We start from the raw sequence: 14,371 nt of genomic DNA on the forward strand, positions 1-14,371 counted from the left end.
CCAGGTGCTCGGGTTTCCTCCCACAGCCTGAAAGACGAGTTGGTTAGGTCCCCATGGATGAAATTTTAGAAATCGCATGAATTGATGCAAACTTCCACATTTTACACCATTAGCCTTGCTGTGAAGAAATGGTTCTTGCAAAGTTATAGCTTTCTGAATGAGATGTGACTGGAATTTTATAGCCGTCAATTGTCCTCCCAGTTTCCGTAGTTGTGAAGAATGAGTATCTAGATCTCTGGATATGCGGAGGTGTCAGCAACACTGTCTCTCAATCACCCATTGGGAAGGTAAGTGTGTCCTGTGGACACTATGTCTTGCAAAGCATCTACCAACAACATGGCTGGGAGCCTCGGCACAGGGATGGATCCCTGCAACCCCTTCCTCCTGAGGTGAATCTCCTGCCTTTGGTTTGCTTCTTTGTTTTTCCTTCACCCTCAGCCCCCAACCCACCCCGGTTGCTCTGGGAGGCAGGAGTTAATCCCAGAGGGAACTTGGGCCACTGCCTCAGTGTAAAATTCCACCCTCGGCACCCTCCTACTCTACCCCACGGAATAGAGTTTCCAATCTGTTGCTTTAGAAGCAGTTGAGCATTCATTTTGCCTTTTTAACCGAAGGCCGGTCCAGGCACATTAACGAATTTGCATTCGGGTTAAGAACATAAGAACATAAGAAATAGGAGCAGGAGTAGGCCATCTAGCCCTTCGAGCCTGCCCCGCCATTCAATAAGATCATGGCTGATCTGTTGTGGCTCAGTTCCACTTTCCCGCCCTCTCCCCATAACCCTTAATCCCCTCTCTTATCAAAAACCCATCAACCCGCGTCTTAAAAATATTTAGCGAGGCAGCCTCCACCACTTCAACGGGCAGAGAATTCCAGAGATTCACCACCCTTTGAGTGAAGAAGTTCCTCCTCAACTCCGTTCTAAACCGCCTCCCCTTTATCTTGAGGCTGTGCCCCCTAGTCCTACTGTCTTTTTTGAGCGGGAAGAGTCTCTCCACCTCTATCCTATCCATCCCATTCATCATCTTATACGTCTCAATGAGATCTCCCCTCATTCTTCTAAACTCTAACGAGTACAAGCCTAGTTTATTCAGCCTCTCCTCATAGCTCAATCCCCTCAACTCCGGTATCAGCCTAGTAAACCTCCTCTGCACTCCCTCCAGGGCCAAAATATCCTTGCGCAGGTGCGGCGCCCAAAACTGCACACAGTACTCCAGCTGCGGCCTCACCAATGCCCTATACAGCTGCAGCAAGACCTCCCTACTTTTATATTCAATCCCCCTTGCTATGAAGGCCAGCATCCCATTCGCCTTCCTGACCACCTGCTGCACCTGCGTTCCTCAGTCCAATATCTTAGCTCATGGACTTCCATGTTGCCCTGTGATGCAGTCCAACAATTCTGCACTGTGCAGATTTTTTACATTAAATTACTAAACGATGCCATCAATTATTCAGCATTCCAAATGACTGATATTCTTGTGTCTCTGTGAATAAATGCAGTCAGGCTCCTTCACTGAAGACACACCGTGCAATTCTTTGTGCTGTTTCTGACCTTGCCATCCACAACTTTGCCCTGTTACAGTAAATTACATCACCGTGCACCCCAGTGATACCACAGTCCGATGTAAATCACGTTAATGACGCATAAACATGTCTTATGCACCATTCCCTCCATCGTCAGAGTTAAATTATAATGAAGATGTAAGTGCCATAGTTTTCCGGCTCTGAGGTTTTTATTTAAGCACCAAATTAATTGACTGACCTGCGCTAATGGTACATTGTGCTCTGTGGCAGTGCCAATCATATCACGTCGCAAATCTGCACTGCAGAGTTTTCCCCACATTGCAACTTCTCAATCTCAGCTCGGGATCTGCTACCCAATGCAGAGGGGGAAGCGGGACAGACAAAGGTCCTCCTCGTGAACCTCCTATGCCTCGCTAAACGTGCTATAAACAGGCAGTGGGTGATTGAAGAGGGTCATCCAACTTGACTGTCTGCCCCTCTACTCTGGCTAACTCCATGCCCGGTGACCCTGGAGAGGGAGCGTGCGGTGTCCATGGGACTTCTCAAAGCCTTCTGTGCTCGTTGGGCACCGCAGGGACTGGGGTGTATTACAGACCCCTATAATCACATTTTGGTTGCATGTTGTAAGTTTCCTAGATGCTTTGTCCTTCTGTTTTGGGTGGTCCTCTCCTCCCATTTTTAGGGATGCTTTTCTTGCTTAATCCCTTGGCTTGTTTGCTTTAGTTTAATTGTTTTTACCAAAAGGAAATTTGGGAATCTGCTAGAACAGGTGTGAAACAGATGTGAACCTCCTCACCAGAAGGAAAAAAGAAGGAGCAGTAGTTCATTAGACCATAAGAAATAGGAACAGGAGTAGGCTTTTATGGCCTTTATAGCGAGGGGGATAGAATATAAAAGCAGGGAGGTCTTGCTGCGGCTGTATAGGGCACTGGTGAGGCCGCAACTGGAGTACTGTGTGCAGTTTTGGTCCCCTTATTTGCGAAAGGATATATTGGCCTTGGAGGGAGTACAGAGAAGGTTCACCAGGCTGATACCGGAGATGAGGGGGTTAGCTTATGAAGAGAGATTGAATAGACTGGGTCTGTACTCGTTAGAGTTTAGAAGGCTACGGGGGGGGATCTTATAGAAAATTACAAGATAATGAAGGGGATGGATAGGGTAGAGGTAGAGAGATTCTTCCTGCTTATAAAGGATAGCAGGACTAGAGGTCACAGCCTCAAAATAAGTGGGGGGAGCAGTTTAGAACGGAGTTGAGGAGGAGCTTCTTCACTCAAAGGGTGGTGAATCTCTGGAATTCTCTGCCCGTTGAAGTGGTGGAGGCTACCTCGCTGAATATATTTAAGTCACGGGTAGATAGATTTCTGATAGACAAGGGAATTAAGGGTTATGGGGAGAAAGTGGGAAAGTGGAACTAATCCACTTCAGATCAGCCATGATCTTGTTGAGTGGCGGGGCAGGCTCGAAGGGCTGGATGGCCTACTCCTGCTCCTATTTCTTATGTTCTAGGCTGTTCAGTCCCTCCAGCCTGCTGTTTTATATAATAGTGTCATAGCTGATCTGATGTTCCTCACGTCCACTTTCCTGCCCTTTCCCTGTAATCCTTGATTCTGTTTCTGATCAAAAATCTCAGCCTTGAACACACACAAAGGGTAGAATTGTAGCGGGCAGGACATGAACCATAAAAAGGTCCATTGAGCTTGGGTGGGATTTTGCTGCCTTGGGGTGAGTGTGGCTAGAAAATCCCGTCCAATGTCTTTGTCGCCACAGCTGTCTGTGACAAGGAGCTCCAAAGACTCGCAAACCTCTGAGAGAAGAAATTCCTCCTTATCTCAGTGTCAAATTGAGCAAACGACAAAGAAAATTACAGCGCAGGAACAGGTCTTTCAAGCCCTCCAAGCCTGCGCTGTCCATGCTGCCCAACTGAACTAAAACCACCTACCTTTTCAGGGACCATATCCCTCTATTCCCATCCTATTCATGTATTTGTCAAGACGACCCTTAAAACTCATTATCGTATCTGCTTCTACTATCTCCCCACAGCAGCAAGTTCAAGACACCCACCATCCTCTGTGTAAAAAAACTTGCCTCATACATCTCCTTTGAACACTGCCCCTCACACCTTAAACCTATGCCCCCTATTAATTGACTCTTCCACCCTAGAAAAAATCTCCTGACTATCCACTCTGTCCACGCCCCTCATTATCTTGTAGACTTCTACCAGGTCTCCCCTCAACCTCCATCGCTCCAGTGAGAACAAACCAAGTCTCCCCAGTCTCTCCTCGTAGCTAATTGGTATCCATATTTCTCCCTTTCCTCCCAACAGCTGCGCGTGCAGCTTGGGTAGCTGTTTTCTTAACTGGGTGATGGGGCGTAAGGGGTAGGGAAGGTGGAGGAGGTAACGTAATGGTAATGTCCCTGGACTGGTAATCTAGAGGCCCAGACTATTGAGCAGGGACAAGTCCTATTCAAGGCAGCAGTTTAAAATTTGACTCATTAAAAAAATATAGAATTGAATGCCAATCACTGTGATATTAACCATGCAACCATAACCTATTGTTATAAAAACCCATCTGTGTTTCACTCATACCCTTTAGTGAAGGAAATCTGCCGTTCTTACCTGGCCTAGCCTACATGCAACTCCAGAGCCACAGCAGTGCATAATATTCTTAACTGGGTGGCACAGTGGCACAGTGGTTAGCACTGCTGCCTCCCAGGACCAGAGACCCAGTTTCAATTCCAGCCTCTGGTGACTGTCTATGTGGAGTTTGCACATTCTCCCCATGTCTGCATGTGTTTCCTCCGGGTGCTCCAGTTTCCTCCCACAAGGATGTATGGGTTAGGTTCATTGGCCATGCTCAGTTGCCCCTCAGTGTCAGGGGGATTAGCAGGTTTAAGTGCGTGGGATTATGGGGATAGGGCCTGAGTGGGATTGTTGTCAGTGCAGCCTTGATGGACTGAATGGCCTCCGTCTGCACTGTAAGGATGTGAGGAACTGCTCGCAAAGGATTTTTAGGGATGGATAACAGATGCTAGCCTTGCAAGCAATGCCTACAGTCCATGAGTAATAAAAATAGAACAAAGCATTTAAAAATTATGTATTTTTGGCAAGGAGAGTATGTTAATTGCCCATCCTTACTTACCCGACAGTGGGAATACTGGATAACAAAGCAATTGTAGAAATAATTAGGCCCATCAAGTCTGCACAGACTCTTACCCAGGCTTATCCCATAACTCTACATATTTAGCCCATTAACCTATACATCTTGGGACACTGAGGGATAATTTAGCATGGTTAATCCACCTAACTCAACCTTCTAAGCTCTATTACCTGCATGCAAGGAGAACAAACACAGCAAACCTCACTATGGTGTTCTAACAGAGTTCTGCTAAACAGTGTCAGTTATAGCACTTTTTAGCCAATGAGAGAGAACATGCCAGTTAATGCACCTTATAGTTTGGTGTGTACTTTCCACCAATTGAATTCAGCATCATTTCAATCCTTCCTTCACATCATTATCACTTATACACACAACTGTACAGAATCCTTGACAGTTTTAGCAGACAATGTTCAATAAATATCCTTATTTCCTTGAACCACAGTCAGCACTTGGAACATCTTGTGGTTTCTCAATGACTCACTCATGCTGCAAAACAGACTCAGACCCTTCTCCTGCGAATGGCTGCTTCTAACTTCTACAATGGTCCACAATGGAGGCCCACACCTGTGATGTCCAGCCCTCGTATACTCTCAAGGAAGTCTTTAAAGTCTTATTTCTGCTTGTGGTCCAGTTGAATGTGGCTAAGTCTGGGGCAGCGGCAGGAGTCGGGGAAGAGGCACTGGGCAGTCTTACGGGCAGGCCGAGTTTCATGAGATACGTTGATGTGCTCAGAGTCGTGCTTGCGCCAGTCCAATCCATCTCAATGCCACCCACAGGCCTCATTCTGCACAGCCATTATCCTAAAACACAAGCAGACGGAATCTTAAAGGTTCTTCATGACTGCCTGTGGAATTCTGGGGATACAGTTTTGACACTTTCAACATCATTTACTTGAATCAATGCTTGGTGAAACAATATCTGCAATTGATTTTGTTTTAAATGGGGAACTATATGAAGTAAGACAGGTGGAATAATAACTACGACTAGGATTTTATGATGGGAACATCCTGTCGGGAGGAGAGTGTAAGACAGAAAAGGCAATGATGATAGTGCTAACTTAAAAAATGGATAGTGGAGTTTGCATGTTCTCCCCTTGTCTGTGTGGGTTTCCTCTGGGACTCCAGTTTCCTCTCATGCTCCAAAAATGGGCCATTAGGTACATTGGCTATGTTAAATTACCCCTTGGTGTACCAAGATCTGTAGATTAGGTGGATTGGTCATGCTAAATTGCTCCTTGGTGTCCCAAGTTGTGTAGATTTGGTGGATTGATGATGCTAAATTGTCATTTAGTGTCCCAAGATGTGTAGATTAGGTGGATTGGTCATGCTAAATTGCCACTTAGTGTCCCAAAATGTGTGGGTTAGGTGAATTGGTCATGCTAAGTTGCTACTTAGTGTCCCAAGATGTGTTGATTAGGTAGATTGGTCATGTTAAATTGCCCTTTGTTGTCCCAAGATGTGTAGATTAGGTGGATTGGTCATGCTAAATTGCCGTTTATTGTCCCAAGATCTGTAGATTAGGTGGATTGGTAATGCTAAATTGCCCTTTGGTGTACCAAGATGTGTAGATTAGGTGGATTGGCCATGCTAAATTGCCACTTGGTGTCCCAAGAACGTAGATTAGGTGGATTGGTCATGCTAAATGAACGTGGTCATGGGGATAGGGCAGTGGGGGGATGGGGAAGCTTTGTGGGATTCCCTTTCACAGAGTCAGCACAGACTCGATGGTTGGATGGCCTCTTTCGGCACTGTAGGGATTCAATGGCTCTATGGACGGAAACTCCAACTCATTGGAAAGGAAGAAGAATGACAGTTTGAATGGATGAAGAAGAGATGTGCCCTTAGTGAGGTGTGAAGGTTGGATCTGTGGAAGGAAGGAGAGAGCTTGATCTAAAACAGGCAGAAATGACGGGCTTTTGAGTGAACTGAGATTTCTCCTGGGATGGTTAGATTGGCTCAGGCATCAGAGTGAATGGACAGGATTTTACAACCTTGCTTGGGCGAGATCATAAAACCTTGCCCAGGGCCAATGGAGATTTCTGTTCCGGGGACCTCACCAGCCCTGGAATCAGGGCAGGCGAGGTGGTAGTTTCAGCCAATGTGTCTGGATAGCATAGCATCAGAGATATTGGGGATTGTCCAAGCTGAGGCAGACAACGTGTAAATGATGGTCTGATGGAAATCCAGCCAACATTTTGTTCTTTCAAATGAAAGATCTATTCATTTGCAAAGTGATAAAGAAGCATTAAATTCACTGGATTGGAACAAATCTGTTACTGTGAAAATTTATATTTTTTCTGTGGGCTCTTGAGAAATGTACCATCAGGTTTATGACTTTGAATGTCCCCTTTGGAGATTCTTGCGAATATATTTTCTTCTTTCCCTAACTGAAAGAATCATCGAATCACTATAAGCAGAAGGAGGCCATTAGGCCCATCAAGCCTGCCCCAACAACAATCCCACCCAGGCCCTACCCTTCGAACCCCATGTATTTACCCTGATAGTTCCCCTACACAAAGGGGCAATTTAGCATGGCCAATCCACCTAACCCGCACACCTTTGGAGCACCCGAAGGAAACCCATGCAGATACAGGGAGAATGTGCAAACTCCACACAGGCAGTCACCAGAGGCCAGAATCGAACCTTGGTTCCTGGCGCTATGTTACAGAGGTGCTAACCATTGTGCCATGATGCTGCCCTGTTGGGTATAACTGCCACACAAGTTACAAAGCCCACAGAGCAAGTTGTCTTCACATTCTCACATCAAACCCCAGGCAAGACTGTTCCCTTCCTGTTGGCGAACACTTCAGTGGTCACGGGCATTCAGCCTCTGACCTTCGGGTAAGCATTCTCCAAGGCGGCCTTCACAACACACGACAGCGCAGAGTCGCTGAGCAGAGACTGATAGCCAAGTTCCGCACACATGAGGACGGTCTCAACAGGGATCTTGGGTTCATGTCGCACTATCTGTAACCCCCGTGACTTGCCTGGGTTTGCAAAACCTCACTTACTGTACTGTCTGGAGACAATACACATCTCTTTAAACTGTGATCAGTGCTCCTACCACTCACATTGTCAGCCACTTCAGGTCTTGAACAGCAGGTTAGGTGTAAGGATTCGCATTTTAATCAGTAATCTCTAAACTGTCTGTGCTTTATATGCTCTGTCTGAGGCCAGAACTCTCCATTCACCTGACGAAGAGGCTGTCCCCTCGAAAGCTAGTGAGAATATTATCAAATAAATAGGTTGGACTAAAACCTGGTGTTGTCAGACTTTTTACTGTGTTTACGCCAGTCCAACGCCGGCATACCCACATCAGTTTTCTGGGGGTCAGTCTTGATGGAGTTATTAATCAGTTACTGCTCTTTTATAGGTTAGTCTGTATTATTGATACAAATGCTTCCCCTTGGAGCAGGAGTGACTGTGACTTTAACCAGTTAAATGACATAGATCAGTCATAATGTGTGACTTGTAAATAAATCTAGTGGTTTATGATGAATAATATTGTCTTGATGGTCTAATTAGTGCCGGCAATCTAGGAAGGAGAGAGGCTTGCATTTTATATTGTACATTATCACATCTCTCGCAAGCCTCTCCAAGGACTTTGAAATAAATTGCAACAAAAAGCACCGGCAGCTGGTGTGTCAGCCAATCTGCCAACCATATTGTGCACAGCAAGATCCCACAAGCGTTTGCTTTTGCAACTTTCAAGCAGCCCCTTCTTGCCTCAAAAATCCGGGCTCAGAGTGAGACCACAATTCCCAAAAGACCTGCATTCCTGCTGCCAAAGCAGTTTTACTCTGGACAGAATGGATTCAAAGTGAATGCAAAGCGCTGGGAAAAATCAAAGAATGGAAGGTTTGCCACAACCGTTTGCCGATGTGTAAAAAGCCTTGTCACAAAAAGCTGATCAAACGATTCAAGATCAAATGCAACAAAACAATAGACGGATAAAGGCACATGTCCAGATTCTTGATCTTCGGATTAAGACCCTCCAGCTGTTTTATATATTCGACTTGAATAAATGGCATGGTTGAACCAACCTTTTGTAAATTGGATAAATAAATTAATAATGGACCAGTTCAATAAGAATTTTGAACAGGCTCTCTGGCAGGTGATTAAAGGCATTTTGCTGACTACATCTCATGCAAGGATGTATGAAGTAGGGCCCACCAGACCACAAATAACCCAGAATCCTTCATATGGTTCATAGGGCAGCACGGTGGCACAGTAGTTAGCATTGCTGCCTCGCAGTGCCAGGGACCCGGGTTCAATTCCAGCCTCGGGTAACTGCTTGTGTGGAGTTTGCACATTCTCCCCATGTCTGCCTGGGTTTCCTCCGGGTACTCTGGTTTTCTCCCACAGTTCAAAGCTGTGCGGGTTAGATGGACTGGCCATGCTAAATTGCTCCTTAGTGTCAGGGACATTCGCAGGGTAAATATAAGGGGTTACGGGAATAGGGCCTGGCTGGGATTGTGATCTAGAATGGCCTACTTCTGCACTGTAGGATTCTATGAACTCTGGAAACATCGACCCTTGAAGCCCAGGTAACTGTTTATTGAAAAACATACTTTCTAGTTTGCCCTATTTGAACTCTGTGGGAGTGGGGATTTGGCAAGTGTTGATGCTGCAGCACGATGGCACAGTGGTTAGCACTTCTGCCTCACAGCGCCAGGGACGCGGGTTCGATTCCAGCCTCGAGTGACTGTCTGTGCAAACTCCACACATTCTCCCTGTGTGTGTCTAGGTTTCCTTGGGTGCTCCGGTTTCCTACCGCAGTCCAAAACATGCAGGTTAGGTGGTTGGTCACGCCAAATTGTCCCTTAATTTCAGGGGGACTGGTTAGGGTAAATGCATGGGGTTATGGGGATAGGGCCTGGGTGGGATTGTTGGAGGTGCAGACTCGATGGGCCAAATGGCCTCCGTCTGCACTGTAGGGATTCTATGATTCTATGGATCCTGAAGCAGAACAACAAGATCAAACAAATGAAGATTAAGAGGAAAATGAAAGGTTTCATGGTACCCAAAATCTGTCAGCCATTAACACAACAGCTTCATCTAAGGCATAACTTGTAAACTGTGGTCACTGACTCATAGAACAAACAAAAGAACAAAGAACAGTACAGCACAGGAAACAGGCCCTTGGGCCCTCCACCCCTGTGCCACACATTGGTCCAACTCAACAATTTGTTGGTAATCCCTCCTTCCCAGGCTGCTCATGTGACTATCCAGGTAATTCTTAAATGATGCCAGCATGTCCACCTCCACCACCTACTTGGCAGCACATTCCAGGCCCCCACCACCCTCTGTGTAAAAAACGTCCCTCTGATATCAGAGTTATACCTCGCCCCTCTCACCTTGAGCCTGCGACCCCTTGTGATCGTCACCTCCGACCTGGGAAACAGCTTCCTACTATTCACCCTATATAATATATAATCACCCTTCATAAAAGAGGGGTACAAAATTAGGTCTCCAATAGAGGTGAACTTTCCTATCCTGCCTGCCACAGGATTCATAGGGGGTGAGGGGTGGACCATGGAAAGGTCTGTAGACCTCTGGTGGGGCTTTCCAGTTTTGGGGCAAACATGGCTGGAAAAATCTCACCCATAAAGTGTCCCTGACAACAGCTTTCTGAGTGTTTCTCTTGACCATCTTCTGCAGGTTCCCAATCCTGTCACTACTGCAAACCTTATTTCTTTCTCCCCTCGTGAAATGATGGAAAGCCTGCAGCTTCAGCTGTGAAAAGTCCATGCCCCACTGGTCTTGGAGTCATAGAAGTTTACAGGCCCTTCAGCCCAACTTGTTCATGCTATCCTTTTTGTTCCCACTAAGCTAGTCCCAATTGCTTGCGTTTGGCCCATATCTCTCTGTACCCATCTTATCCATGTAACTGTCTAAATGTTTTTTAAAAGACAAAATTGTATCCGCCTCTACTACTACCTCTGGCAGCTTGTTCCAGACACTCACCATCCTCTGTATAAAAAATTGCCCCTCTGGATCCTTTTGTATCTCTCCCCTCTCACCTTAAAACTATGCCGTCTAGTTTTAGACTACCTTTGGGAAAAGATGTTGACTATCTATACCTTACCTATGCCCCTCATTATTTTATAGACCTCACTGAGATCACTCCTAAGCCTCCTACGTCCCAGGGAAAAAAGTCCCAGTCTATCCAACCTCTCCATAAACCATCAAGTCCCGGTGACATCCTCATCTGTCACGCCTTCATTCGGGACTACCAGCTAGACAATTGTTCTGCTGGTTTGAAGACACTTCCAAATGCAAGTTGGCATGGGAGGAGGGTGGGGTTGGCCTCTGTTCGGTTTCAGGGATGGCATGTTGGCACATGACAGCTGGATGAAGAGATGGTATAATTCGCCGTGGGCATTAGCTGAGGAGAAAATCAGCCAGGGGAACTCACAAAAAGAAGGGTGTAAACACAAAAGGAAACTAAGCCTAATCCCAGTTTGTGTATGAGGCTGAGTATGATTGGTAAAGATGACAAAAATACCTTTTTAAAGTTTATTCATTAGTCACAAGTAGGCTTACATTAACACTGCAATGAAGTTACTGTGAAAGTGCCCTAGTCGCCACCCTCTGGCGCCTGTTGGGGCACACTGAGGGAGAATTTAGCACGGCCAAGCACATTTTTGGAGCGTGGGAAGAAACTGGAGCACCCAGAGGAAACCCACGCAGACACGAGGGAGAACATGCAAACTCCACGCAGACAGTAACCCTAGTCAGGAATCAACTCCAGATCCCTGGAGCTGTGAGGCAGCAGTGCTAACCACTGTGTCACTGTGCCAGCCTCCCCACCCCCGCCATCTCCAAAACAGGGGGGGTGTAGTGATAATAACAGTAGGAACATCATGTCCTGCGTGGAGGTGAATTGTTCTGTTAAGATTTGAATTGCAAAGGACTAAAACCGTCTGATTAATCATATATTCCTTAAACAAACATTACATCACCAAGCGCAGTCACACAGCGATCTTCCTTCTTTACTAATCATTAGAACCCTCCAGCTGCTCGAGATACTCTTAATTACGAACGCGTCTTCATTACAGTCTCAACACATGCTTAAGGAGCAGAAAATTGGTGCTTTACGCTGCTTCATAATCAGTCTGTTTTTGTCAGGAAGTAAGAGCAGCAAATGGAAGATTTTGCACATGATTGCTTCTCAATCAAGACTTTCTCTGGGTTTTACAATTTATCTTGTGCGTCGCCCTGAAAGTGTGCCAACAGATGTTACATTTTGTCCTTGAAAATCCTGTATGTGGGAGGGGTGGGAGGAGCTGGTTAGCTCAGTCAGTTAGTGGGTGGTTCACAGAATCATAGAATCCCGACAGTGCAGGGGAGGCCTTTTGGCCTAGTGAGTCTGCACCAAGTCTCTTAGCCAGGCCTTCTCTCCCACCCTATCCTCGTAATCTCACACATTTACACGGCTAATCCTTCTCCACTTCACATCTTGGGATTGATACAAAGGGGAAATTTAACATGACAAATCCACCTAAGCCGGACATCTTTGGAGTGCAGGAGGAAACAGGAGCACCTGGAGGAAACCCACCCAGACACGAGGAGAACATGCAAACCCCACACAGACAGTTATCTGGAATTGAACCTGGGTCCCTGGATCTGTGAGCCAGCAGTACTACCGTGTCATCTGAATAATGTCACAAACACATTATGCTTAATTTTTTTAAAAAATTAGTATCATAAGTAGGCTTATATTAGGACTGCAGTGAAGTTACTGTGAAAATCCACTAGTCGCCCCACTCCAGCACCTGTTCGGGTACACTGAGGGAGAATTTAGCTTGACCAATGCACCTAACCAGCATGCCTTTTGGACTGTGGGAGGAAACTGGAGCACCTGGAGAAAATCCATGCAGTTACAGGGAGAACATGCAGACTCTGCACAGACGGTGACCCAAGCCGAGACGTGAACCCTTGCTGCAACTGTGCAGGGTACTGGCGAGGCCGCAGTTGGAGTACTGTGTGCAGTTTTGGTCACCGCACTTGCGCAAGGATATATTGGCCTCGGAGGGAGTGCAGAGGAGGTTCACTAGGCTGATTCCGGAGATGAGGAGGTTGGCCTATGAAGAGAGGCTAAGTAGACTGGGTCTGCACTCGTTAGAGTTTAGAAGGATGAGGGGGGCTCTTATAGAGATGTATAAGATAATGAAGGGGATGGATAGGGTAGAGGTAGAGAGATTATTCCTGCTTAGAAAGGATAGCAGGACTAGAGGACACAGCCTCAAGATAAGAGTGGGGGGGGACAGTTTAGATCAGAGTTGAGGAGGAACTTCTTCACTCAAAGGGTGGTGAATCTCTGGAATTCTCTGCCCGTTGAAGTGGTGGAGGCTACCTCGCTGAATATATTTAAGTCATGGGTAGATAGGTTTCTGATAGACAGGGGAATTAAGGGTTGTGGGGAGAAAGCTGGAAAGTGGAACTGATCCACTTCAGATCAGCCATGATTTTATTGAATGGCGGGGCAGGCTCGGGGGGCTAGATGGCCTACTCCTGCTCCTATTTCTTATGTTCTTATGTTGAACCCGGGTCCCTGGCACTGTGAGGCAGCAGTGCTAACCACTCTAAATGAACAAATGGAGAACCAAGGGTTGGGAAACACAGTCACAGAAACTCCTCCCCATTGGCTTCTCTGTTCTGGTGCCAAATGGCCACCAGATAATGGTTGACTGTAACGAGGATGGATGTGCTTTGCTGTTTGGTGGCTTCACAGCCTTAAAAGAACAAAGGAATGCAAATCCAAATAGCTCAAACTGAGTTCAATTCCGTGCTCCTCGAGTCTGATATTGATTGAGTGCTCACCAACTACCACCGACAGCAAGAATGGCAACTGAAATTAAAGCTCTTGGGAAGCAGGCTGAAAATATTAACTATTGAATTGATGAGATTAATAGAAAGCAGAGGGAAATTGTCAATGGCAGGACTCCTAATTTGATAGCAATGCCTAAACGAGGCATTGGGGAGCAGACCTTTGACCTCGGTTGTTCATTAATAAATGCTATGACCTTGAAGCAAGATGCTGCAAATGAAATATCTAACACAGAGAATGCCCCAAAGATATGAATGTCATTAAAGGGATCCACAGGCACTTAGTAGACTGACAGATATTGGGCAAAAGGGTAATTGCTATTGAGTGATATAAGGTCGCATATATCAATGGCAACAACAGCAAGTATGAGCACACAGTGAGGGGTACAAAATTAAATAACGTGAAGCAAATGCAACTTCCCAGCTAGTGGATTTCGAAAGTGTTCTTTCACAGGATAGAAAATATTTTTCAATATAAAATAGAAACACTTGGAAGTGTCGGGGTTGGAGAAGATGTTTCCAGTGGGGGGACGAGGGAGTGGATAAGGATAAAAATCTAAGGGCTATATATACATATATTTATACATATATAGAATGGGCACAAATTAATCTAGTGGGGAGCTCAAGAGACACTTTAATACCCAAATAATAGTTGGAGCGTGCAACGTGTTACCACTGGGAATGGCTCTTTGTTTCTTATCTTCACGCACAGATTTTTTTCCCCTTTCAGGAATAGAAGGAATGTTTTGGAAGCATTAGCAGATGGATTGTCAACCTGTTTGAATCGCAACATGAATGCTCCTTCCATAGCCTAAAATTCTTGGGATTGGACTTGTAAGCAGCACCTCTGGATCAGAG

Source organism: Carcharhinus amblyrhynchos, chromosome 23, assembly GCF_965287045.1.
Source record: "Carcharhinus amblyrhynchos chromosome 23, sCarAmb.v2.hapA, whole genome shotgun sequence".
Classification (NCBI taxonomy): domain Eukaryota; kingdom Metazoa; phylum Chordata; class Chondrichthyes; order Carcharhiniformes; family Carcharhinidae; genus Carcharhinus; species Carcharhinus amblyrhynchos.